Raw genomic sequence first — 27714 nt, 5'->3', positions numbered from 1 at the left:
TCCTTTAGGGTTTCTTCCTCTAGTTTGCTCCCATGTATGAGAGAGGTCCACAACTCAAATTGTGACTTGGTTTTGAAGGAATCGGTGGCCGTAACCACCGTATGCCCTCCGGGATTCATGATTTAGTTGTGTTCTTGATGTGATTTTGGTGTTCACGAGCTCCTTTTGTCCCTTCTTGTTTCACCTCTCGTTTCTTCGTTTTGGGATGGTTTTGGTTCGTTCTTGTTGCCTTGGATTGATCAATGACATGAGTAGAAGCTTTCCACCGAAGGAAATCCACTAATTCCTCATGAGATCGCAGATCCGGGCAATTTTAGTTCTTGACCTATTTTTTGGGGGATTCTTCAATTCCTTCGATTCACGGAGCTAGAGTTTGTCTCGGGCCATGATCCTTTAGAGGTTGCCTTTCTACTCGCTTGTGAACCCTTGTGCAAAGTTTCAAGTCATTTGGAGTTGATTTGATCAAGTTATGGCTTGATTTGATTTTTCCCGAGAAACTGCTCGCTCATACCGGACGTGTCCGATATGATCTAGGACGTGTCCGATATTTCTCACTTTGGAGTTTTGAGCTGAAATTTGGTGGAGATCTTCCCTTGGTGTCTAAAGAGCTATGGTTAAAATTTCATGATTTTTGGACACCGTTTGACGGGGTTTTGGATTTTTCTCTTTTGGTCAGCTTGCTGCTGAAAATACCTGACGTGTCCGAGATCATACTGGACGTGTCCGAAAATACCGGACGTGTCCGACATAATACCGGACGTGTCCGATATTTGCAGGGGCAGTGCTGTTCTTTGCTCGTTTGGGCTCCGATCTGTGTTCCGTTTGCTTTGAGGTGACCCGCTGTGTTTTGAAGGAGCATCCACCCTTCTCTAGGGTCGTGGTCATCAAGTCTATCGTGTATGCTTTTTGGGGATTGATATTGGGACAGTGGTCGAAGATTTCGAAAGAAATTTGAGGCTCCCATTCAAACCCCCCCCTCTGGTCGCCGTTTCCGGTCCTTCATCATCATGATCTGCCCTTTCCAGCTGGCCTTCTTCATGACCATAGCCACTCTTTTCTGCACAAACAAAAGGGGAAGAAGTTTCAGGGTGTTGAAATCCCAAGTCAGAAGAAAGCAAGTGAAACATATTCTGCCAGCTTTGTAAGTGTAACTGGTAATACAGCGGCAAAAATGAAATTTCATAATATGCTTGTTGAACTGTTAGGAAAATGAGGGGGCAGGGTCTCCTAAGAAAAGTAAACTGTGCTGGAGCAGAAAGTACAAAAGACACCTGCACAAAGTCAAGCCGATTCGTAGTAGTTTCCATATCGAGGCTAAGCTCGCCCAGAAGCTTCTCCTGTGCAACGTGCAAAGGGAGCATAAATATCAGCATGAGAAAGGGTATGAAATTTGACATAACACAGTAGATATGCACTTCATGTAAAAAAGGAAGGTGGGAATGGAGTTCATAGGAATTATTGTACATGCAAAAAGAAAATACCTGTCCGACAAGCTCATCATGAATAGACCTACACCTCCAATTCGCTGTACACTAGCACTAAGCGCATCCAACTCCTCATCTTGCCGCCTATTGAAGATGTAAATATAACTAGTATTAAACCAAAGCATAATAATTATATTATGAAAGGTGTCATTCAGTTCATCCAAGGATCATGTTTAGCATTCATCATCTTCCATGCACCAGAAGTTTAGTCCATTTAAGCTTGATGAAGTGCTAGATTAGTAGATTGGGTACTAGAGCAACATAACACTTAGGAAACAAGCTAAGTTTCATGGAATTACTTTATCAGGAGCATCTGCTGATCAGATTCTGAAGCAATGAATTCATCATTGTCTTGTGCAATATTCTTCTTCGATCTGATTGATTCACAAGGATTGGTTGAACGTCCATAGACACTCTTCTGTCTTCCACCTTCAACACTTCGCTTTAAAGCAAGAACCTGTGTCATGTGAAACCGCACGAGATGCCCCGTAATACTTGGATATGTTATTGCAGTGAAATTATGGTTTAAATGTGCTCACATCACTAAAAACTATCCTGTGAAAGATACCTGGTTACGTGCAGTGCTAGTCCAGCTCCTTCTTCTCCCAATTTCGGCCTCATTAAGTCCGTAGTATGCTGGATCTCTCTCAGCAACATGAATTGCCTTCTCCAATTCATCCACCTTTTTGTAAAATTAAAGGTTGCAACAAGTGAGTAATGGACCGTGGCAATATGACAAAAGAAGCAGATCATAATTTACTAAAATCATTCTGGTACTTAACATAACAGGACTACATGAGTGATTGATACTGCCTGAGATGTTGCAAACATGTAAAGGAAAAAGTCTAACACGGACTTCTTTCTAGCATGGATTGGGTAATAAAGTGCTGGGGAGCTCTTGCTCCACAGTTTTGCTTCAAAAAATTAATAATAATACAAATGGTGAGAAAATTCCATGCACCTGCCCCTGGATACTTTCACAGCTGGTTAGTAGTTCTTTGGTCAGATGCACATACTCTCCAGTATTTTCAGGTGTCTGCTTCCATTGGTGGAAAGTATCTTGCACTTTGATCAATCTATAAAATAACATGAAAAGAAGCAAACTTTAGTCATATGCATCATAAATGAGTATGACAAATTCTGGGATCGGAATATGACTAGTAGTGTAACAGCTAATATTTTGAATATTGCCATACATATTATCAGCATATGTTTCCAACATCTATGAGAATATAATAGAATGTATCATTGTAGAAGCAAATGTTAAAACTTATACCAAGCCAAGCAACTGGGGGGGACAAATGCAAATAAAAACTGGACATCATTAACAAGCTTCCCAGTACAACAATGGTAAATATTTGGTTCAACGACTTTGCATAGCATCAGCGCACAACTCAAGTTTTGACAGGAGTACATGCTTGAGCTTGGGCTGAAGAATTATCTCGTTAAGTGTTTAAGCCTTTTAGACATCAGACTCAGACCTAATGCTATATTGCAGTCTTCTTTTTGTCAGCCAAGTTGCACCATACCTTAATTTTGATCTGCCCTCTGCCACTGCGAATCAACATATGCAACTAGTACTTAAAAGTCAAGCAAAGTAGTTCCCCACCCTGATCCATGTAGATGTATCCTTGTAATTTACCTAGCTACATTATATTCTCTGCAATTGCCTCCCACACATGTACAGCAATGAGACAGAACAACCTAGGAAATGGATCCAGAGCTGCAAATTCTCGCAAGTGAGGTCGAAACCCCCCATCCCAATACCCAGTGACCTACATTTAATCAGCCACGAACACAATAAACTGAGAGAAGGCGGGTAACCGCATGAAACGGAGTTCGGCTCTTCAGAATTTCAGATTCATAACCAGTCTGAACTACACACATTGACCAAAAAAGAGGTACATTTTCCGTATTTTCTCATAAGCGGTTCACCAGACTAAAGAAATAGGGATTCCCGACACCCCCCCCCCCCCCCCCCCCCCCCCAACACACACACACACACACAAAAAGGACAAGAGAAACAGCGCTAGAACAATGCCTGATTCACTGCTCCCTATGGCCTGTGCAACGGCCACCCGACACGCGCACGAGCTAGGATGCTGACGAATGAGCAATTGAGCATCAAACAAGACGGTCGCGGATACAAGCGACGAAACAAACGGACGGATGGAGCAATGGGGGCGGGTGGGTGGAGAGCAGCTCACCGAGTCCTGGATCTCGTCCTTGACGATGTAGAAGGGATACTGCGCGGGGGTCATCCTCTCATCGCAGTGCAGGAGTAACCCAGGCTCGAACTGAAACTCGATGGAGGCGGACCGAATCCGGCAGAGATGGCACCGACGAAATCAACTGGCAGGAGCTGGGTCAAGACGAGATCCGGCTCCATTGGCGATCCCCTGCCTTGCCTCCTCCGCTCGGTTTGGTGGCAACTGGCAAGTGGCATCGCCAACGAGGAAAAAATTGCAAAAACGACTCTTGATTACGACGATACTCGGGATATCTATGAACCTAGATCTAGACAAACGATCGATGTTTGGAGTCTCATTGCAGATCGCCTTCGAAGGAAGGGGTCAGGGAACTGACGGGAAAGTGAGAAGTGGATCTTCATGGCCTGTATACTCCGTCCCATTTCGGCCTGGTTTGTGCGCAGCGTGAGTGCGCACTCTGCTTTCCATTTTGCCGGCGCAAATTTACGTTAAAAAAAAACTTTTTCTGGCGGAAATTTACATTAAAAAATAGTTTTCTGGCGCAAAAGCTGTCAAAGCGTGGATCGATCAGTGAACTCCTCGCACACCGGACCATTCGGCACACACTAGACGAATAACCGAGGTGCGCTGGAATCGCGCGGTTTGCATATGAAGAAACATGTATGCCGGACCGTGGGATGAGGCCCGCTAAGTGCTCTCTATTTCGTATTTGTAGGATACAAAGACCTTCGAAGAGTGTTAGAATCTCCGAGGTCTGTAAGGTAGTGTTTGGTTTTGGGGATGAGGTGGGATTGGGATGAGATGGATCCGTTTTTTGACTGTTTGGTTGGGAGTTATCAGGAATTGGGATATCCCACCTTGAGCATATCCATGGAATATTCGGTGAAACGGGACCGAGCCCGTCCCAGAAAAAGCACGGATGGGGACATCCTCTCGCGACAGTGTGAGCATCCCCAGATGATGGCGAACGGGAGCGCGGCCTCCTCCGGCGCAGGCGAGCTCCGGTCGGGCGCCCGTGGGGCCACCTCCGGGCTCCGGCGCGGCGCGGCGCGGCCCCAGCTCGCGGAGCTCCGGTGCGGTGCGGCCCCAGCTCCGGAGCGGCGCAGCCCTAGCTCGCGAAGCTCCAGCGTGGTTCGGCCCCAGCTCCGGCGCGGCGCGGCCCCAGCTCCGGCGCGGTTCGGCCCCAGCTCGCGGAGCTCCGGCATGGTTCGGCCCCAGCTCCAGCGTGGCACAGCCCCACCTCGCAAAGCTCCGGCGCGGTTCGGCCCCAGCTCCGGCGCGGCGCGGCCCCAGCTCGCGAAGCTCCGGCGCGGTTCGGCCCCAGCTTCGGCGCGGCACGGCCCCAGCTCGCGAAGCTCCGACGAGCAGCAACAACCATAGCACGGGGAAGAAGATAAGACATCACGCCTGGAAAGAAGATAAGGGAGAATAAGAAATAAAAAATTAAAAAGAGTGTGACAAGTGGGTCCCAGTAAACAGTAGCCGACGACGTCAAATTCACCCTTCATCCCATTCCTATTTATCCCTTCAACCAAACACAAAATGGGTTGATCCCGTCATTGTCAACCAAACAGAAAATAGAGCCGTTCCATCTCCGCCCCGTCCCAAAAATCAGAGACAGGACCGTCCCACCCCACTTTGACTCCCAACCAAACGCACCCTAAGAGTAACTCCAAGTCTCCAACAGTAACACATATTTTCGATTTAGGTGTCCACTCTCATTTTTTTGACAAAATTTGTGCTTCCGCTCCACCGGTAGCACTCAAATAAAGGCCCTCAAATTTCTTTCCTTAGCCACTGACACATGGGATTTGCCTGTCAGTGACTCCCCCTCTCTCTTCCTCTTTTCCTTTTCTTCAGTCCGGCCGCCGGAGCTCGCAACCGGCGCCGCAAGAGGGAGCACGCGGCCACACCGCCGGAGGAAAGAGGGGGCACGCGGCTGCGCCACCGAAGGAGACCGTGCCGTCGGAGGAGAGAGGAACCGGAGGCGAGCGTGAGGGAGATCCGGTGGGTACCGGGAAGGGCAAATCCACGCCGCCACGCCTCCGGGTGGCCGCGCAGGCCCTGCGGCGCCGCGAGCCTTAGGGGAGGGAGGGGAGGGGACCGCGTGGGGCCAGAGGAGCCGTCGGGAAGGCCGGATCTACACCGTCGTGCCTCAGTGACTGTGCGAGTCCTGCGTCGTCATGTTTGTCATGTCGCGGGCGCTGCCCGAGGGAGGGAAGGTGCCGCCACACTGGTTCCGTGCATGGCGGGAGGAAAACGGCAAAAACGGCCTTTTGCATACCCAGAGCTGAGCCCCAACAATGGGTACCAGAGGGAGGATTTGAGTGTGCACCCAAATTTGGGTGCTCAAGGGTATGGGGCTCATGTAGGGGCTCTGCTGGAGTTGCTTTAATACAACTCCCTATTTTTATTTTTAGAAAAAGAAAAAAAGTATTATCTAACAGTTTGGTAAAAAAACTCTTTAATAAAATAAAAAATATTAAATATCTTTTCTAACTCGTAGGTTTCCGCAGTCGAGATGAACTCTGTATCCGCTTCCCATTCGATGTTTTTCTCAGAAACTAGAGTAAATTGGGTGCATAAGTAAATAAAAAAATAAATGGATGAGAAAGCAATAAGAGACAAATAAACTATTAAAATAATTAGTTGGTTAGAAATAGTTTAGGGTTCTCAATGCAAAAATTATTTAAAAATTATTATAGCAGATGGTTGGTGAGAATAAAACTTAAGGTCGTTGTTTCTTCTGTTAACTTGCTAGATATATATAAAAAGTACACTGTACCAAACTTCTTGAGATGCTCTAAGGAGAGGGATCTCAACAGGGCTCTAGGTTCATTAAGGTGACCTAGAACACCTCAAGGCACCGTAGAGGCAAAAAGGGGATAGCAGATACTCCCTCCATCCTAGAAAAAGTCATTATGGTATACGTACAGATCAAACTTTCTCAACTTTGACTAGGTTTATAGAAAATATGTGCAATATTTATATCTCTAAATAAGTTTATTATGAACGTATATTAAACGATCTATCTAATGATACTAATTATATATAATAAATATTAATATTCTTTTATATACAATTGGTCAAAGTTTTGACTTCTTGGGAAGCGAGAACGACTTCTATTTTAGGACAGAGGGAGTACATGAGTTAGAAAAGCTAGAATTTGGAAAGATAAAATAGCATATTTGTTTTATTTTTTTATCGATTGAATGCCCTTAATCGTCCATGGCACCAGCCCTTTATATTTATAGGATGTGTTAGGATCATCTCTCTCGGGCCAAAAACTTAACTAGATAGTCTTTCCTTGACTATCATTAGTTAGATAAATTAACTCAATCGATCATCCCGATATACTACCCATATAGTGTACTAATGTCTGATCTTCGTCCATGACCATTACAACTCATTTCAAGTTCACATCACAATTAAAAGAGGTAGTTAAGTTTACAAGATGTTGTCCCAAACACTTAGTCATCACACAAACATTCAGTGTACAAGGAGAAGTCTTAATTCTAACAACATAAGTTTGATACATGCTTATGGTAAGCATGGCACATCCATAAGCCTATGCCACATAGGGCAACGATCTACCACTCGTGATCCTGGGAGGACTCAGGGCCATAGAAGAAGCCATACACAGTGGTTGTTGTACTTGTAAAAGCTTAAACGACAAGATGATGAGTACACAGTTATACTCAACATGACTTACCCATATAACAATAACAAGGAATTATGCACTTTAGGATTGTAGCAAGGAATATGGTTGGTTTTGCATAAAAGCATTCATAAATAAAGCAAAGTGACTATATCAACTAAGCAAACATAGTCGTTCATAAATATGAAGCAATTAGTAAAGGTGGAACTCGATCTTACATGAGTCAGGTTCTTATCACTAGTTTGTATCTAGAAGCATACAACATAATACTTTGAACTTTGTAGAGGGGGTGCACAATAACTCTACCAAAGACAAAGGATACCACCCATACGACCTATCAGTACATAAGGGGTATCTCGTTGCCGCAACCTTTCCCAAGATGTTGGATGGGGTTATGTGGCGTGAGGCCGGTGGGGCTCTGGGTGGTGTTGGATGGGGTGGAGGATGTGTGGCTCGATGGCGGTAGGATGGGATCAGGTGTTTCTAGGCCAACGTTGTTGCCTTCCGTGAGCGAGCAGAAGCGGAGGCCATCCGGAGCCTAGCCTTAATTGTTCAAGTTTCTTAAGTGCTTTATTCTAGGTGCGGTCTTTTCAAAACTAAGATTGTCATAGGTGGTTTGTGAGCTTACCTATGGTGATTTGGTGCTTGAGTTCACCAAGCTCAAGCTCGTCATCTTGGTCTTCTTGCACCCATAAGAGTGGTTCCTTTGCTTGAGGGTGAGGGAGCTGTATCAAGCATGGGCATATGGATTAGAGATGAGGATAAACTCATGAGATTGAGTTGAGAGGGATTTTAGGCTTACACTTGGGATTGGCTTAGAGATTAAGGTCCTGAGGTCACCTTCTTCTCCCAAGCATGGAATTCTTCTCCAAATTCTCCTCACTTTCTTGCTTTTACCTTTATGCTTCTTGTTCTTGGTCCTAGAGAGAGAGAGAGAGAGAGCGAGAGAGAGAGAGAGAGAGACAGATAGAGAGAGAGAGAGAGAGAGAGAGAGAGAGAGAGAGAATGAAGAGTGGTGATCGAGATGAGAATGTGGAGGGTTAGTGCTGGTGATTTGGGTCTTGCTTGGGTTACCATATGTGGGGACAAGTGGAGAACACATCATCTACTTATTTGCTGAGTCACTAGTGTCTTATCAGACACTATGATGGTCCATTGTAGACTGCATTGTGTTGACTAGACAAATAGGGTTAACCAGGATCGATGGACAGTCGGGGTCTCCGAGAAACAACATCAGGTAGTATGTGGATTCATTGGGGTTCTGATTTGATGCCAAACTTAGGAGATATGATCTCTGAGATGTTGCTTTGATTTAGTTGTGGGATTCGCATAGTCCTTGATGGGGCTTCTTAACCCGACTTCTTTCCTTGTCTTAATCTTGCATTTGAAGTCTGTTGACCTTGCCTTGCCTTGGTTTGACCATCGTTTGGAGAGTTTCTCCTCGAGACTTTGGAATGAGAGTCAATGGATTGCTTGAGATTAGTCATTGTTCCTATGGTTGGAGTATTTATAGGTAATCATGGAGAGGTATTATAAACGGAAAGCTCAAGACACCATTGATGCTAACAGAATTTCATCTCTAGCTGAAATTAATTGGGACGAGGAGTATGACCCCGATTTGAGGAAAGAAATTGATGCTTATCATCCGAACGTAAGAGAAAAGGTGAGAAGAAAATACTTGGAGAATGGACCTTGCCAGCCTCGCACGTGTGATTTTCCTGTTACACAAATTGGAGAGAAAGAGAAGCCGAGAAGATTTATTCCAGAATGGTTTGATGAGTTTGGTCCTTGGCATGAGTATAGTGAGGTAAAGGATAGAGCATATTGCTTTTATTGTTTCTTGTTTAGAGAAAAGAAAGATGTAGGATATGATGCATTTGTGGTTAAGGGTTGGAATGGATATCATAGGAAAGAAAGGGTAAGGGCACATATTGGTGAGGTTGGTGGTTTACACTATACTAGGTAGCGTGCCCGTGCGTTGCTACGGGATAACTAAACTTTTGTACTAAAAACACATAGATCGCACGATAAGATAACAATACTGTGAAATTAAATACTGACGTTAAAATGACATTTAATCCAAAAAGCAAATTTCGTGAAATTAACATAATTTTTGTACTAAAAACACACGGATCGCACGTTAAGATAACAATACTGTAAAATTAAATACCGACGTTAAAGTAATATTGAATCCAAAAAGCAAAATTTGTAAAATTAACACTCTCACGGAGAGCGCGGTGTCGCAGGCTCACCAACTCTACTATATAGACCTTTTCGTGCGTGGTAACATGATAAATAATGTCCTAATAATTTGAGCATGAACGTGTTGTATTGTTAAAAAAAAAGATAATGCGAGCATGATGTTCAATATTACAAATTGAATCTTGTACATGGCTAAAACTCTCATCGATGGTTTGCAATTATCAAGGTATGCATTTATAGTATTGTACATTTGTGCATACGCACATAAAAGTTCATATCACTATAACAAGATTAATTGATTTCTCAACCTTTTAAAACTAGCTATCTACATGAATTATCAGTTTGCTTCATACAGGATTGGTATATCAAGTGAACGTATAGTTTGACTGACTAAACCTATAGTTGATCTTTCGAAAGAAAGACTAAACCTATAGTTGCTATAGTGTCATCCTTTTTTTTGGAACGAAGTGAGCGAGTGTATATTATTTCTTTTGAAACTAAAGTATATGTTGTTGCTTCCTGTATGTAATGCGATCTCGGTTCGAGATATTGGACGGGACACACGTTGCAAAAGGTGAGCAGAGGCAGCAGTGGCCCACTGGGGAACATTTTAGCACAAGTGCACACTACCGGAAGGCCAGGGCGTCTTTGTTTCGTGTCGCTCAGCGCTCAAAAAGCGGCAATGGTGTTGCCTGGTGACTCGGGAGATGGCAAAATGGGGAACGCCGGAGCGGATAGGCCTTACTCCGTGTGGTTTCTTCATTCGATTAGTACGGACGGAGCGGCCTTATTATCCGTTCCGAAATCTATGACTTTCCCCGTGGACGTGAACCACCGGCAATGGTGTCCATGCTGGCCCTGTTCGTTTTGCCGAGAACCTACGCTAAAAAATATTATTCACTGATTTGTTATGAGAGAAAAATGATGTACTATGGCTGATAAGTTGAAGCGAATAGGACAGATGCTTCCTGTCACCACAGCTAGCTCTTGCATTGGATTGGCTCAAGAACAGCGAAGCCAATGGATTTAAGCCTTAATCACTATATAGCAAAATGCCCGCGCATTGCTGCGGGCGAAAGTTGCTATATATGTATGTTATGAATGTAAATATATTCTACCTCTTAAACAAAATGATACAAAATGATAAAAGCTGACAGGTAACTCCTAACAGCTATGAAAAAGGTCTATAACTCTATATAAGAATTCTCAAACTGCATTTCCCAATTTTCTTTCTACTCCCCTTCTGTGAAGTCACAATCATGTGATAATAAATGAACACTGCGTTGCTACGGGCGTAGCTTACAATACATGTTATTGATACAACTATAAATAGACTCGTATAAAATATCTCCTACTTAGCAATGATTTCAATACAAATATAAATACTCATGCAATATAATTCAAAGAGATATATAAACTCGCAGTGATATGCAATAATAACCAGTGAGGGATATAAAAATTCAAAATGATATGAGGATTTGCTCAATAACTTTCGTTACAAGAATCTTTTCAACATGAGTAGAACACTATTCAACATTTGGCATTACACATGGAACAAAACAAGCTCCCAACTTAATACGACAGACCAAACTTCACAAAATACATTTGGCCATGGAAGACCATATTCATCCCCACAAAAAATTCCCGGTGCTGCCAGTAAGCCACATCTGCATGTTCCTCCCTCGAATTGCACTTCCCATAGCATTAACGATATGCAATAATCAAGTGAGAAATACAAAGATTCACAGGGATATATGAGGACTGCACAATAACTTTCTTTACAACAAGCTTTTCAACACCAATGACACCTCGTAGGTGTGCTCCTATGTTCTTACTTCTAACAGCCACACAAGCGTAAATACAAAAGAGAGAGGATATTGTAAATACATTCCAGTGCATCTATTAGTATTCCTAGGTTAAAATGCTGAGCAAAAAACCATGGCCTTACCTCTAGCCAAATATCATCGCAGCTGCCAGACGTATTGGGATTGGATCACAACAGCAGATCCGTTGTGGGCAACTCACACTCAGTTCTGCCGCTGGCTTCCATCTCCCTTCAAATCAAGTTTTGATCCTATAAGACCAATTCACCAATATCCCAGACTTGATCAAGATTTTCAGTGCACCACTTGTCGGCATCATCAACAGGACACAATTATGACCCTACAGAAAAATATTGGGCTCAGGCGATCTACTGAGATTGTAGAACAGCATGGAACCTTGTAATCGTACAATAAAAAAACCAATATGGTAACCTAGGAACTTAACATGCCATATATATATGAAAATAAATTGGTTCAGTGATAGTCAATCGAATATACTTCATGACAGTAAACAATCTTGGAACTTGACAACCCATATGCTTTCTAAGATGGTCAACTGATATGAACTAAGAATAAAAGGGTCTTTCTCCACATCCAATCACCATACATTATGAAGTACTCCCTCTGTTCATAAATAAGTGTCATTCTAGCATTCAAAATTTGTATTCAAATAAGTGTCATTCTCACTTCCCGATGCACCTTTCTCTCTTCCCAATACATCTCTATCTCTCTCTCCTCCTCGTTTTCTGTACATCCCACCTTTTTCACCCCTCCTTAATTCCCGTGCCCAGAGCTAGAATGACATATAAATATGAACGGATGGAGTAGCTATATTTGTAGTATCGAGTTGAAACTGAGTCAAACCTTGTACTAACACCAGAATGCCTTTCTAATTCTTCTCAACTACAAACTATTGCATAAAGCAATTAAATTTATTGAGTTGAGAAATGCTTGAAACACAAAGATTGCTTCAGTAGAAGGAAATCAGAAGAGCTAAATGAATAATTGCAACATTATGCATTTAGACAATTTAATGATGAATCAACGAAGGGTAAAACAGAAGTGAATGTTTTCTGTGCTGAAAAAAATTTGCACGTAAAATGAGTTGCACCATGTCCATGCTAGGTACGTTATGCTTCCATCTGTGCAAGCAAACATAAGTGAGTTGTAACATGAGAATCTGCTTCCATCTGTGCAAACAAAAGCATATGCAAAGAGAAACATGCTATGACGCCTACAGTTAATAGTCCAATTTTTTAGGTCCCTTTCCGGATTCTCAATAATGTCAACCTCTTTCAGCTTCACGAAAAATGAGTTGTACCATGCTAGGTACACGCTATGCTTTGAGTGCGTAAGAAAACTGAAAAGGTCTTATTATTGGTGTCAGACTTGGCAGTATGTGAATCTTCAAATTCCATGTGGAGGGAACAGACAGTGTAGTGAAAAAAAGTACTATAGATGGACTTTTCTGAACTACTATTTGGTAGCAGAAATAGGTATGCAATTGTGCAACTAAGAAGAGGAAGGAGTAATTTCTCATAATACCTGCAGGGAGAAGAATACATAATGAACTGTATCATCAGCAGAGCATTTAGTGAAACCATTTTGCTCTAGTCTTGAAGGCTTCAAGCAACCTGAAAAACAGAATACTGGAAAGGTCAGTTATGAAGCATGGCCCTTCAAGAACCTGCTAACCACCAATGACATTCTAGAGTTAGTTCTTGTAGTAATAAGAGCAGAGTTAGTGAAAGCTACATAATTCGATCATTAACAACCTAGGCTCATGACAACTTATGGATACTTGTGTTCTACAACACCACTACAAAAATGGCACCTCTGCAAACAGAGAAACAACCTCATTTTTAAAGAATGGAGGTGTCAGTCCAACAATGAAAAAAGCTTTTGTTAAAGAAGTTCATCTCAAGTGCATTGGGTCTAAGCCTCTAATATATAGGCTTGGATTAACCTAATTTCACATCCACCAAGAATTAGAGTTTGTGGCTTTTCCTTTATTTGAGGACATACGCCGAAGTGGACTGATGTCTTAGAAAACTCATCTGTTCAGCGATGCTATGTGGATCAGTTGCCTGGCTGCAACGAGCTCTCACTCGTGGCTGTACGCTGACACCATTTCCATTAGCTGAATTTGGTTGGGTTTGTAAGCCAGAAGGATGGTTAAAATGACATTCCGTTTATTTTCACCGGTCAACGATGGCATATGGACATATGCAAAAAAGAACCCTATATCAAACACAATCTGAAAAAACAAAAGAATAAAACTGAGAACTGATGTTCAGGAAAGAAATCTTTGGAGGAATCAAGGTTGCTTGTGTTGCAGTAACTGCCATCTGGTTAAGTAAGGATAGGAGCATCAAATACTGCATTTTGGTACTGCACTATAAAAGTCGCGTTACTGGCACTGTGTTTAAATGAACACTAAGCTAGAGTTACAAGACTTTAGACACTGTTTGAAAATAAACCTATTTCTGACATCCTTTAGAGAAAGCCATCGATTTCCTTTTTTCTTGGCTAGATAAATTGAAGTGTTGTACAATTTAGTCACAAGACATATACCATGGAACTATAATCATGGTCATGGATCTCAAAGGCGATTTCATTGTCTTAAGGCATGTGTAGGCATATAGCAGATTTTTTCAAGGAAAGTAAAATTCAACTACAGTTAACCAATAACGAACCTGATTTCTCCAGTGTAGGCTCATCCTTTTCCCATCCACATATTTTGAGCAGGCACCTCAATGTAATCAGATAATGAATTCTTCACCTGATCGATGTAACTGAACGGAGGTGCTACCACAAAATCTGCAGTAGCACCATAATAATGATCTAAGAATCAGTGCAAAGCCAATACATATTCAAAAAGTACAAGTCAGGCTTAATAAACAGTCATAGATTCAAACTGACAGGACTAATTTGAAGGTTCAATTATCTTGGCATTTGGCAAATCCCCGCATATAAATTAGTCATGTTCCTGAAGTTTGGGCCAAAATAAGACTGATTTCAAGGTTCAATTAGCTAGACAAAATCCACAAAGTCAAAGGCATAATACACCATCGCCAACCAACTGTTTGTGCGGGCATTTCGTCGAACACGAATCGAGCTATGGCCAGCCGAATGCACCAAATCGATAACAAAAAGAGAAGCAAATCGAGTAGACTTGATAGTGCAGCCATGTGCCTTTGACCTTCTTTATGCTGCATCCGACCTACACCTTGCCTGGTCAGGACCATCGAATCAGAGTAGGTCTTCATCATGAAGGGAGGCAAGGGAAAAGGCAGAGAGAGCACGGATCCATCTGACCTAGTCGCGGAGGGACGACCGTGGCCACTGTGGCAGGGAGGGCCACCGTCGCCTTGCCCTTGTGGCACAAGGAGGAAGGGGCGTGGAGGAGAATGAGGGTGGCCGCCGTGCCGTGCGCTCTCACCTGGGTTAGGATGCCTCCTCGCCGGATCCACCGAGGGCAAGCGCCTCCACCCTATTCGGTCCGCCTCGTCGCCGGATCAGCTGAGGGCGACGGTCGACGGTCTGCTCACTGGCCGGGCTGCCTCATCTGGATCCATCCTCGGCGTGGGAGGGGAGGCGGCAGGGGGACGATGTCTGGAACCGTCAATGCCCTGGCTGACTGGGTCGCCGGGGGCTTGGCGAGGGAGGCCGCGGCGATGCTTGGCAAAGGCGACGGCGACGGCGAAGGAGTGAGGCCGGTGAGCGATCGCGGTGCGATGGGATCGTAGGGGCACGATGGGATCGGTGGGGAGGAGCGCGACAGTGGTGCGGGGATGGGGAGCTCCAATGGGTCACACGCACGGTGGGTGGGGGCGGTGATTGCGGCGTTTGTGCAACTTGCGTGCGGACGGGAGACGGGTATCGCAGGGGAGCAGAGCGATGACGACCCCAAACAAAGTCGCACAAAAAAATAGTCTTACTTTTGTTCTTTTTAGTTGTAGGAGAATGCAATGAAGAAGTGTGATGATTTGTTACAAAGAAAGCAACACATAGATGTTGCTTACAATAAGATCAGTGAAGTTGCTAAGAAGGCCTATTTTACTCGGTTGAATGGGTCCATTGATACAGCTAGACTATTGTTGAAGCAAGGATTGCCTTTTTGTGGCCATGATAAGATTGGAGAAATAGAGATCAAGCATCAAATCTTATGGTATATTTCCAATCTTTTGACTTTGCCTTTTATTTGCATCTCATGTTGACTACATTAACTGCCACAAATACATTGTCATTAGCGTTGCAACGCAAGGATAAAGATGTTGCAAATGCTATTGGATGTGTGAAATCAACTGGACTCCATTTAGATGATCTTAGAAGAGATGGTTGGGAAAAATTATTAGATGAAGTGAATGAGTTTTGTGACTTGCATGAAATTAATAGAGTGGAAATGGAAAGTACATATATTGATCCACGACAACCTAGGAAAAAATCAGGAATTACGAACAAGCATCACTATGCAGTGGATTGCTTTAATGATGTTATTGATTGGTTAGTTCAAGATCTTGATAGCCATGACCTTCGTCTTTATATTGCTAATGTGAGAGCAGATAATAGATTCTCCAACATAAACACTATTGGTGAGCTCTCTCAAAAAATGGTAGAGACAGAGAAACATTGTTTGTATAGATTGGTCTATCGACTTTTGAAGCTCGTGCCAGTATTGTCGGTCGCTACAGCAATAGTTGAGAGATGTTTTCAGGCATGAAGATTGTAAAAACAAGTTTGTCTAATCGCATGGGTGATCAACACTTGAGTCATAGACTTATTTTCTATATAGAGAAAGAAGAAATGAAGAAAGTTAGTGTCGGGGTCATAACCCCGCGGTGTCTGATCTAGGCACTGATTAGTTAGCAGGCCACGCGGCCTGCAATATCTCAGCTAGCGAAGGCCTGAACAACCAAGGCCCAGCCAAGCCAAGCGAATCAAGCTAGACGCTAAGGCCAGGGTCAGCCATGACCCCTTCCTCCTGCCTTAGCCGCACATCGCTCGAAAGGCGCACAACCTCACCCCCATCACGACCCCCGGAGGGAACGGGGAGAGGTCGGGCACTACAAAGCGTGCCTACTCTGACAAGAACAAGCATGCCGCACTGACCCCGCAAGGACCGAAGGGACAACGGTCACCTCGGTCTAGTCAGACGCTATCCCTGTGCCACACTGCCCAGATAAGGCAACACCGCACGGCGATGACGACCGGTATGGAGCCCACTATCCAAATACAGTCTGACAAGATGAAGGTAAGACTCCACCCACTATGGGATGGGATCCACGATGAAGGTCTTGACCTAGAAGCCATACAGACTGGTGAGATCCACGACCCCAATGATCAGGATCGTGGCCCTCAGCTCCTCCAGCCAACAAGGCGACCGACGACCTAGGGACAGCTACCAACTCTCGTATGACGCCCCAAGAAACCAGGAGACAATGACAAAGACCAAGGTGGAGATCAGGTCACACAAGATGGCTGGTGAACCAACATTGTGCCTACATTACCACCACGGCTAGCATAGTGGCACCACGTCACACCCATACGTGCTACACAAGACGGCATAGCTTGCAAGCCAAGTTAGCTAGGACCTCCCTTAGGCTCACGACCCTTCGGTCAGGAGAATCTTCATCTTTGTACATGCCCTAGCCCTGAACTCTATATAAGGGAAGCTAGGGCACCATCTCCGATCATCTTCTACCATTTTTACTCATTCTCCATCATAGTAGGGCTCCTGGAGCTTCCCTTCAGGTAGTCTATCTCACAGCTATAGCTCTCCAACCTCTTCCACCATTCTTCCACCTCCCATTGTAAGAACTTTAGAGCATTCAAGCGAGGAACACATACTCGATCATCTCTAAGACTAGACATAGGGCTCTGGCCTAAACCAATATAAATCCTCATGTCTTTTGGATGCTACCATCATCTTCCTAGAGCAGTGTGGCAATCGTATAAATTTGCTAGTCCGGTTTACAAAACACCGATAGTTGGCGCACCAGGTAGGGGAAGTCGCACACTCTTGATTGTTGAGAAGGAAGCGATGGCTCCTCACACCATCGGTGGACTCGCCCACGGAATGGCCCACAACGGCCACATCCACCATGAAAACTACAAGTTCATTGGCATCGAAGGGCCAATGCCCGCGCCTGCCTTTAGCCATGGCCCGAACCACCGCCTAGGAGATCTAGTTTCCATGGTCCATGGCGGACACACTCTCGGAACTACCCTTGGGGGCTACATCCTAGAGTCCACCCACATAGGAGGGCCAACCCCCTCTCTCATCATCATCGGCGAGCAAGCTCACGGAACGGCCCACGACGGCCACATCCAAGTGCTCTTCACGACGGCGAGGTCAACACCCTCTCACGCCAAAGATCACGACCAGATCCTATGTTCTGGAGGCTAGGACCCCTTGGCCCATGGTGGGTAGACCCATGGAACAGCTTTCAATAGCCCTGCCTGGGAGCCTGCCACAACAAGATGACTGATACCATTTATCGATGAGCCATCTGTGGACGAGTCAAAGTGGGAGAAGACTCCCATAGGGAGGGAGATCAAGATGACTATAACTCAAGCCAGAGCCACCCTGGCTTATCTGAAATGGTCAGAAGCAGCGATCGCCTTTGATAGGTCCAATCATGCCAACCACATTCAGCCACCGGGGTAGTTTCCCCTCGTCGTCAGCGTGACAGTTGGAGAAATGCATCTCACCAAAGTGTTGATGGACGGGGGGAGCGGACTCAATGTCCTATACTCATGTACATACGACGCTATGGGCCTCTCTGGAGCAGCGATATCCGACAAGCACCCTCGTCTATGGGGTTGTACATAGAGCATGAGCTTCTCCTCTCGGACAGGCTACCCTACCCATTACATTTGGAGGGTGCATGAACTTTCGTACAGAGACACTCGACTTTGAGGAAATCGACCTCCCTAGCCCTTATCAAGCCATTTTAGACCGACCATGCTACGCTAAATTTATGGTTGTTCCTAACTATGCTTACCTCAAGCTTAAACTTCCTGGTCCTCGAGGAGTCATCACGGTAAGTGGTGACCTGCACCAGGCGCACTCTTGCGAGGAGGAAAACCTTAACATCACAACAGTCATGAGCCAAGCCTCAGAGTTGTGAACTATCCAGGCTACCATGACCAAGGTCGTGCCCAAATCCAGCATGAGGAAGTAGTCCATGAGAGCCTTCAAGCCCACAGAGGACACCAAGGAGGTACATATTGACCCCGAAGACACCAGCGAAATCGTTCGAATTGGTTGCGGCCTTTCCGATCGGCAAGAGCATGAGCTCATCGACTTCCTGCTCCAAAATCGAGACATCTTTGCATGAAAACCTTCCAACATGCCAGGAATCCCGAGGCAGGTTGCTGAGCATAGCCTCGATATCTTGCCTGGAGCCAAACCTATCAAATAGCGCCTCCACCGCTTCGACGATGAAAGGCGAAAGGCCATTGGAGAAGAGATCGCCAGGCTCCTGGCGGCAGGATTCATCAAGGAAGTCTTCCACCCTGAATGGATCGCTAACCCGGTCCTAGTTTGAAAGAAGAATGGGACCTAGAGGATGTGCGTGGACTACACCAACTTGAACAAGGCATGCCCGAAGGTACCCTATCCGCTACCATGAATTGATCAAGTAGTTGACTTGACCACGGGTTGCGAAACCCTATGCTTCCTAGACGCATATTCGGGGTACCATCAAATCATGATGAAGGAGGCCGACTAGCTCATAACCTCCTTCATCACCCCATTCAGCGCCTACTGCTACGTCACCATGCCCTTTGGACTCAAGAACATGGGGCCACCTACCAAAGGTGCATGAACCAATGCCTCGGCGAGCTCATCGAGGACATCGTGGAGGCCTACATTGATGACATCGTCGTAAATTCTAGGAAAGCCGACCAACTAGTCAGTAACCTAGAGGCCGCCTTCCCTCGTCTTAGATAATTCAGGATCAAGCTCAACCGCGAAAAGTGGGTATTCAGGGTCCCCAAGGGAAAGCTCCTCGGGTTTATTGTTTCTGAGCGGGGCATCAAAGCCAACCCAGAGAAGATTACGACGATCAAGATTTTGGGCCACATCATGAACCTGAAAGGAGTCCAAAAGCTCATGGGATGCCTAGCCTCCCTTAGCCGCTTCATCTCCCGGCTAGGGGATGGCATGCCATTATACAAGCTCCTAAAAAAGGCTAACCAGTTTACTTGGACAGCTGAAGCATAGGAGGCATTCGAGAAGCTCAAAGCGTTCCTAGCAAGAACTCCCACACTAGTATCGCCCGAGAAGGGAGAACTGCTCCTCCTCTACATTGCCACGACCACTCAGGTGGTCAGCGCAGCACTCGTCATCGAGCGAGAAGAGTGCGGGCACTTCCAAAAGATCTAGAGGCCAGTATACTTCATCAGCGAGGTCCTCTCGGACACTAAGGTGCGTTACCCATAAATCTAGAAGCTTATCTACGCCATCCTCGTCGCTAAACAAAAGTTGTTGCATTACTTTGAGGGACACCCCATTGTTGTGGGGGGTACGACCCCAGATACCCATGGCAGACTACATGGGCTGCGCCCCCAGGGGTGACCTAGCCCACAAGACGAAGCCTTGCGGAGCACAGCGCTGCTCGGTGCCCCTCGCAAGACACCAGGAAGATATCCTAAAGATACTACAAGATCTGTTAGGATACGTATGATCCCATGATCCCTGTAATCTGTTAATACTTTCCGGTTATCTCCTAGATCTAACCGACTTATAACCCTACCCCCAGACTATATAAGGCGGGCAGGGGCCCCCTCAAAACACATGCAATATTATATGATAGCCAATACAATCCAACAGACCACAGGAGTAGGGTATTACGTTGCACTGACGGCCCAAACCTGTCTAACTCTTGTGTCTTTGTTGCCTTCTTGTTCTCGATTACACGCATCTCTGTCGATCAATCTACCTTTGTGGGATACCCCTCGAAGGACTGCCGATGATATTCTATCAACAATTGGCATGCTAGGTAGGGGTGTGTGTGCTATTTCCATGTCGAACAAGATGGTATGTTTTGCAGGCTCTTTGTCCCTTCCACAGCCCAGCCAGATCTTCATGATCGGATCGATCTCCTAGATCATCAACGCTGACAGAGTTGGAGAGCTCATCGAGCTGGTGCAGATCAATTCTGCGTCGATCACCTCAACACCTACGACTGCAGATCTGATCTCGAAACCACCTCTGAGGTCATCTTCATCGACAATTCACCGCTCGCTCCCCCGCTACCCGAGGAGGCAAATCAACAACGACGATCTGATCGCATCCATCGATCAGGTTGGCCAGAAGCTCGCCGATTGCCTCTCCATCGTAGAATCGGCTCTGACCACTCTGGTTTAGTGCCGACCACCCTCTGATTCAGATCTTTTGGTGGCTGATCAGGAAACGCCAAGGGTTGCGGCCCTGGCATTTGGGCTCACCAGCGTCGTCGCCACCTATCAAGATGCCCTAAGGGGCAAATTCACTGACCAGGTGGGAGATATCCATCCTCTCGCCGACCACATCACCGACTAGCTCTCGCCGACTGTCAACATGCTACACGTTGGCTCACGCCCCGAAGCATCCCTCCAAACCATCCTGGAGGAAATTTGCGAGAAGAAGAAGTGTGAGCAAGAATCTCCGAGACACGCGACGTCATATCGATGGGCACCGTTTCTCTCGCCATGAAGAAGAAGTACGCCGACGCCAAGAGTATGAGCAAAAATTCAGAAATCCAGATGCTGTCCTCTAGCCACTTAGCGTCGACAAGGCTACAGATCATGACAGTGATGATCCCGAAGGGCCCCGAGCATTCACAAGGGCACTCTGAACACTCTAGTGGCCCCATGGTTTCAAAATCACCGGGGTCGAGCCCTACGAGGGATGGATGAACCCCACATGGTGATTACAGGCTTATGCCACTACTATGCATGCCGCCGGGGGACATACCAGCGTCATGGCAAATTATCTTCCCGTCACGCTCATGCCAACTGCGATGAACTAGTTCACAAGCCTTGCCCCAGACTCCATTGGATCCTAGGAAGAGCTGAAGAAGGTCTTCACCGACAACTACATGGCTACGTGTACTTGGCCGGGCACCAAGCACGATTTGAACCGCATCTACTAGAAGCCGTTCGAGCTCCTCCATAGCTACATCAAACGCTTTTCTGAGATGAGGAATTCTATTCCTAACATCACGGAAGCTAAGATCATCACCGCCTTCGTCTGAGGACTCCATCACCGTGACCTCCGCTCCAAGTTTAATCACAAGCCGCCAAAAGGGATTGGCGAGATGATTACGACCGCCGATCAGTATGCCAACACTGAAGAGGCCGAAGTACGCTTCAACAAGGATGCGGGCACTCATCGCCCAACTCTCCGTAGCGACGAGTGACCCGATGACCAACGCCACAGCGATCGCCGCTATGATGACTGCAGTCACCATCGGGACAGTGGCCGAGATTGGCCAGAAGGATCCAAATCTAGTCAATATCGCTGGCGCCGACCAGACCACATCGTCGCCGTCGTTGATGAACCTCGCGCCAAGCGCAACTATGACGAGCAATACAAGAAGATCCTCAAAGGCTCGTGCCCTCTCCATAAGAACAGCAAGCACAAGATGAAGGACTGCCTCGGCTTAGCTAAGGAGTTCTAGGCTAAAAAGCTGGACGACAATAACAACGATGGAGCCAGAGGTCGCCGACCACCTGGGGACAACAACAATGCCTTCTAGGATCACGACAAAGTGGTAGCCACCATCTTCGGGGGCTCACCGCCGCTGAGAGCAGAAGAGACCGGAAGCTCACCGCTCACCGCCCACCGGGTGCTCGCTGTCAACGCGGAAGACGCCGTCACCAACCCTAGCTATCGCCCCTGGTCCGAGGTCCCCATCACCTTTAGCAGGGCCGACTAGTAGGAGAACATCCCTTACACAGGGCATTTCCCCCTCATTCTTGATGCAATCGTAAGGAAAGTGCTTTTTAGGAAAGTACTCATCGATGGCAGAAGCGCTCTGAACCTCCTTTTTGTCGAAGCCCTAAAGGAGCTAGGCCTTGGAATAGGAGACCTCACACCCTCTGACTCCTTCTATGGTGTGGTACTTGGTAGGGCATCCAAACCGCTTGGAGAGATCACCCTCCTAGTACAGTTTGGTACGGCTAGCAACTACCACGTCGAGCACATCAACTTCTACGTCGCCGACTTCAACACCGCCTACCACACCATACTTGGTCAGCCAGCTCTGGCCAAGTTCATGGCTATACCGCACTACGCGTATCTGGTACTGAAGATGCCTTCGCCTGCAGGAGTCCTGGCCCTACGGGCCAACCTCTCCATCACCTATCCCTATGAGATAGAGAGTCTCGCCCCTTACCAAAGCCACTGACCTATCCATCTAGATGGCTAGCATGGTTATCGACACCAAGATGGTGCCCACCGATGACCTAGAGATCCCAACACTAGAGCCTCCGCGTGCCTCTACCAAGTCCAAGGAAATCAAGGAGGTCAACCTCGGCCTCGACGACCCCACCAAGACTGTGAAGATTGGGGCTCACCTTGACCCCAAATAGGAAAGCATGCTCGTCTCCTTCCTATGTGCCAACACCGACGTGTTTGCTTGGAAATCTACAGACATGCCGGGGGTACCACGAGAGAAGATCGAGCACTCCTTGAATGTCTCACCGATCACCAAACCGATCAAGCAGAAACTCTGACGATTCACGCCAGACAAGAAGGAGGCTATTAGGGTAGAAATAAAATGGCTCCTAGCTGCTAGATTTATTAAAGAAGTGTATCATCCTGAGTGGTTGGCAAACCCTATTCTTGTTCAAAAAAAGATTAAAGAATGGAGAATGTGCATTGATTACACCGATCTCAACAAACATTGCCCTAAAGACCCCTTCGGTCTACCATGGATAGATGAGGTTGTAGACTCCACCACCAGCTACGAACTACTCTCCTTCCTCAACTGTTACTTTGGCTATCACCAGATATCCTTGAAAGAGGACGACCAGATCAAAACATCGTTCATCACGCCTTTTGGTGCGTATTGCTATACCACCATGTCCTTCAGACTCAAGAACATCGGGGAGACCTACCAAAGGGCCATCTAGATGTGCCTTAATCAGGAAATAGGCCACAACATCGAAGCTTACATCGATGATGTGGTCATCAAGTCCAAGACCGCCAACAATCTTATCGCCGACCTCGAAGAAACGTTCACCAACCTAAAAAAGATATAGATGGAAGTTGAACCCTTCAAAGTGCATCTTTGGAGTTCCATCTGGCATACTCTTGGGCTACATCATCAGCTCCCACGGTATTGAACCCAACCTTGACAAGGTCTTCGCCATCACCAACATGAAACGGCCAACTTGCGTAAAGGATATATAGAAGCTCACAGGGTGCATGGCTGCTCTCAGCTGCTTTATATCACGCCTCGACAAAAAGGGTCTACTGTTCTTCAAACTACTCAAGGCCTCTGAGTGCTTCTCCTGGTCGGAGGAGGCAGATACAGCTTTTGAGCAGCTCAAGTTGTTTCTAACGAAGCCTCCAATCATGACGGTGCCTCGACCAGACAAAACCCTACTGATCTATATCGTCGCCACTTCTCGCGTCATTAGCACAGCTATCATCATCGAGCACGAGGAAGCCGGACACACCTATAAGGTACAATGTCCGGTCTACTTCATCAGCGAGGTCCTTAATGAGTCCAAAACTCGTTATCCTCAAGTTCAGAAACTGCTATACGCTATTCTGATCACGTCACGCAAGCTCCGCCATTACTTTGAGTATTACAAGATTGCCATGGTCACCAAGTTCCCTCTAGGGGACATCCTCCACAACAAAGAGGCCAACGACTACATCATCAAATGGGCTGTCGAGCTCGGCACTTACTCCATTGAATTCAGAAGCAGGCCTACCATCAAGTCCTAGGCGCTCGCTGACTTTGTCGCTGAGTGGACCGAGATCCAAGAGCCCATCCCTGCTACTTGCCCCAAACACTGGGTGATGTACTTCGACAGCACCCTCAACATCAACGGTGCTGGTGCTGGCATTTTATTCATTACGCTGACCAAAGACAAGCTCCGATACATTCTCTGAATTCATTTTCCAGCCTCCAACAACGCCACGGAGTATGAAGCATGTCTCCACGGACTCCGTATAGCCGTTGAGCTCGGCATCAAATGCCTCATGGTATACGGAGACTCCATGCTGGTCATCAACCAACTTAACAAAGATTGGTCCTATTCCAGTGAGAAGATGAATGCATATTGTGCCAAAATCAGGAAATTTGAAGGGAAGTTCTACGGTATCGAGTACCACCACGTGGCACGAGATCAAATTTAGCTCACCGACCACCTATCTAAGATAGGCTCTTCTCACACCACGATTCCGCCTAGGGTCTTCATTCAAGACCTCTTTATGCCATCCATTAAGGAAGAGAAGGAAGTTCAAGAAATCCCCCCTGCCGAGCAGTTGGTACTTACAGTACCTTCGCCGGCCTCCGACTGGAGGGAATAGTTCATCAAGTACCTCACCAGCGCTGACATACCCGCCGACAATACCAAAACTGAACACCTAATCCGTCGAAGCAAGCATTATGTGCTGGTAGACGGAAACTTGATGAGGAAAAGTGCCAAGGAAGGGATACTACAGAAATGCATCACCCAAGAAGAGGGAGTGAAACTACTTGTCGAAATTCATTCTGGTTCCTGTGGTAATCACACGGCCTTGAGAAACCTGGACAGCAAAGCTTTCTGAACTGGTTTTTACTAGCCCACAGCCATCACCGACACAGAAGACCTTGTTCGACGTTGTGAAGGATGCCATTTTTTCGCCAAGCAAATACACGTACCGGCGCAGGAGTTGCAGACCATCCCAGCTTCTTGGCCTTTCGCATGCTAGGGACTGGATATGATCAGGCCTTTCAAGCCAGCGCCAGGTAGTTTCTGGTACGTGTACATCACCATTGACATGTTTTCCAAGTGGATCGAATACAAACCGCTCATTTCGGCTACTACAAAGAAGGTAGTCGAGCTCTTCGAAGATATCATCCACAGATTCGGTCTCTCGAACAACATTATCACCGACCTTGGAACTACATTCATTGGTCATCATTTTTGGGACTTCTACAAAGACCGATGCATCTCCGTCAAATACGTCTCTGTTGCCCATCCTAGAGCCAATGGCTAGGTCGAACGGGCGAACATCATGATCCTTGATGCCCTAAACAAGAGGCTATATCAGAAAAAGGAAAAGCATCTGGGCAGATGGCTCAAAGAGCTCCCAGCTGTGGTCTGGGGACTGCGCACTGAAGCTAGTCGCAGCACCGGTGTGTCTCCATATTTCTTGGTCTATGGCTCAGAAGTCATACTTCCAGCGGACATTGCCTTCCGAGCACCTAGGGTGGAACATTATAATGAAGAACAAGCCACAGCTGTTCGGACAGAGGACATCGACAGGGCCAAAGAAGAACGCCTGATCACTTGCATCCGCACAGCCAAATACCTAGAAGGCTTGCGAAGATACTACAACTGCAACATCAAAGGTCGTTCATTTGTTGTCGGCGACCTCATTCTCCACAGAAAATAGAAAACTGAAGGGATGCACAAGCTCTCCTCCCCCTGGGAAGGGCCTTACATGGTCAAAGAGGTTACCTGACCAGGGTCTTACCGGCTATGTGACTTGGAAGGAATTGATATCTCCAATTCATGGCACATCGAGCACATTATACGTTTCTATCCTTGAAACACTCTAGATATGTACTCTCCACTCCATAATGAATGAAGTTTTTGTCGCCATAATTTGTCTCCATTATTTCTCCATTACGGTTTAATCTCCATTTGTGGTCGCCAGCTCTAAGTTACTCCTTAACAAACTCCAATACGTGATCTCCATAAACGCTCTGCCATGTTTCTCCATATCTCCAAGATATTTCACCAACCGCCGAGTAGCACATGTTCTGCTCTATGTTCTTTGGAGAAGACCCAGCCTTCGATCTCTCCCTACACGTGCTACGGGCTCCACCATCTGCGTTATGGGTGGCTGCGGTTCCTCGGTCACGCCTGTTCCTCCTACACGTGCACAGGCTCCGTGCTCGACATTATGGAATACGGGCTAGCCAAGGCCAAGAGCCCAGTAATAAACTAACTGCTCGGACACTACTTATACTATGTATAATTACGTTAGGGTTAACACTACATCTATTTTTCGCCGAAAAACTGGCAAACTGCATAAACATCAACATGTCACTTTACAACATTTATACAGATACATAAATGTTTGTCTACGCCCTCATGCATTTAACTATCCTCTACGGCTGTTACAGATTACTCTCCGAGAAGGCCATTGGGCTTAGCCATCACCATCCACCTCGCCGAATAGGGCGACATCGCCGGCCAGCTTCTTCGCTGCGTCCTCCAACTCATCTTCCAGTTGCTGCTGCTTCGTCGCACCAGTCCCTCTGGCAAATCTGGCCCCTATCGCTTGAAGATCGATGGTAGGGTAATGAGACCGAACTACCGCCAGGGCATGGGTCACGACGGAGATAGTGGCATCTCGGTTGAAGCTCTTGAAGTTCTCCCACGCCGCCTTGCATCTGTCGATGATGGTGTTCGGATGAGGCGGCCTATCATCGGGCTGAGGAGCTGCCTCCATATCGATGCAGTCAAGCACCGGTCTGACTCCGGCCACCATGGCATCAAGCTTTCGCCTCTGGGTTTGCGCCTCCAGCTCCAGCACGTCGAATTGCGCCTTAGTCCTTTGACGGTATTCTGCAGGCGCCAAAAGGATCCGTCAAACCAAGAAATCACTTCGGCTATAACTCTGACCATGAACTACTAACCTTTTAGCTCCTCGGCCAGTTTCTCTGCTCGCCCAGACGCCTTCCCCTTCTCCTCCTAGAGCTGACTGATGACCTGATGCAACTGGTCGAGCTCCGCATCTTGCTCTACAAAAGTGACGATCGTCAGCAACATTAAAGCTATTCAGTAATACAGAACAAGTCCACTAATTCGCTGTACCTTTTTTCTGCTCAGAGAGGCTTCTCAGCTGCTCGGAGCTGTGCTCCAGCTGTTCAGAGCTGCCCCGCAACTACGCGGACATGGTCACTAGCTGCTCGGATAAAGCCCCCTTTTGGTATTCCAGATCCCGCGTGTTAGATTCAGCAAGATCCCGCTCGCGCTAGGCCCTCTGGACGTTTATCTCCATGAGCTTCACCGCCTCCTTCAGCTTTGCGTTCTCCTCAGCGAGGGGCTCCAAACTCTTGATCAGCTGTCGTCGTTGTTCAGTAGTTCATGCTATGCCCTACAAAAGCACCCAG

At 46.5% G+C, this 27714-nt stretch overlaps 1 long non-coding RNA gene and 1 pseudogene across 3 annotated transcripts; both read right to left on the bottom strand.

Annotated features, from left to right (window-relative positions):
• Nucleotides 1-715: 715 nt before the first annotated feature.
• Nucleotides 716-3745, bottom strand: LOC136479465 (syntaxin-61-like; annotated as a pseudogene).
• A 7262-nt stretch (nt 3746-11007) lies between these two features.
• Nucleotides 11008-15031, bottom strand: LOC136483543 (uncharacterized). Of its 3 annotated transcripts, none has more exons than XR_010765480.1 (4): nt 14553-15031; nt 12923-14197; nt 11503-11717; nt 11008-11246 (listed from the first exon to the last, which is right to left on the bottom strand). It is a non-coding gene; the product is annotated as an uncharacterized lncRNA (long non-coding RNA). The 3 variants fall into 3 exon arrangements; XR_010765479.1 differs by having other exon boundaries at nt 11229-11717; nt 14553-14600; nt 14820-15031; XR_010765478.1 differs by having other exon boundaries at nt 11229-11717.
• Between the last annotated feature and the right edge of the window lie 12683 nt (nt 15032-27714).

Source organism: Miscanthus floridulus, chromosome 9 (genome assembly GCF_019320115.1).
Source record: "Miscanthus floridulus cultivar M001 chromosome 9, ASM1932011v1, whole genome shotgun sequence".
In the NCBI taxonomy this organism is placed as follows: Eukaryota; Viridiplantae; Streptophyta; class Magnoliopsida; order Poales; family Poaceae; genus Miscanthus; species Miscanthus floridulus.
The sequence above is the reverse complement of the archived record's forward strand: the minus strand, read 5'-3'. Positions and strand labels throughout refer to the sequence as shown.